The sequence below is a fragment of the Arachis ipaensis genome, chromosome B08, assembly GCF_000816755.2.
Source record: "Arachis ipaensis cultivar K30076 chromosome B08, Araip1.1, whole genome shotgun sequence".
NCBI lineage: Eukaryota > Viridiplantae > Streptophyta > Magnoliopsida > Fabales > Fabaceae > Arachis > Arachis ipaensis.
Window position 1 is genome coordinate 122,069,171 of NC_029792.2, and position 1,170 is coordinate 122,070,340.

The following is a 1,170-nucleotide window of genomic DNA, read 5'->3' on the forward strand; positions in this document are numbered from 1 at the left end:
TTAAAGCACGGAACATATTCTGATCATTTTGTTTTTGGTGGGGTGTTATCATGAGCTTTGAACATATTCCGAACACATCCTCGTTACGTTACCTGTCTTTCGACTAGAATTGCTTTGTAAGAAGTCTTGAGGGTGGAGTAACAACTAAAATGTTTATACTGATGTAATTTCTTAATATTTATTCCATCTATAAAGGAAGAGGTTAATCTGATAAGTGATTACGACAGGGATACTTTGGATAATTGACTTGAGAGTGCTGAGATGATATATAATAAAGGTCTTTAAGTTGTGTTTATTTGTTGAGATATAGATACTAATTGTTAGATATGGTGGTACATATTTATCGTTTGTTTGTTTAGACACAGATTTGGATAGACACAGTGGTACATAGATACACAATTAATAAATGCTAAATAAGACAAGTTATGTCTGTTTTTGACTAATTTTCTTTAGTTACCAAACATTTTCGTTTTTTTAAAGTTAAGACACAGAGACATAATACATAGGACACAAAATTTAACCTTTCTATCTCTAATTATTTTTAAAATTATCAAGGGATAAAACACAAAAAAATAAAAAATAGAATAAAATTAATATTTAATTTTTAAATATGTGTGTTTTGTACATTATTACTAAACACATTACAAAATTTATGTATCTTTATATTTATGTATCTTTATCTTTATATTTATGTATTTTTGTGTATATATGTATGTGTCTCAAAAATACTAAGCAAACGAGCTTTAGTATACATGTAGGGTGTGTTTGTTTGAGGTGAAATTGGGAGGAAGGAAAATGGAGGGAAAAAAATAGGAAGAAAAATAGTTGTTTTTCCTTGTTTGGTTGAGAAGAGAAATGGGAGAGAAATGGGAGAGGAAGGAAAATAGATGGAAAAATATTGGTGGGGCCCACTAATTTTTTTTCTTCCAACAATGGAAAAAAAGGAGAGAAAATTAAATCTCTCTCTACTTCCAATATTATCCTTTTACTTTTTTTATATATAATTTATAATATAAGAGTAAAATTGTCTTTTTATAACATTTCTTTTCTTCTTATTTTTCTTTCATCCAAACACATCTAAAAAAAATAAAAATCCACTCAATTTTTTTCTTTTCTATTTCCTTCTTCTCTATTTCTTTCCTTTCAACCAAACATAGTCGTAAAGACTCC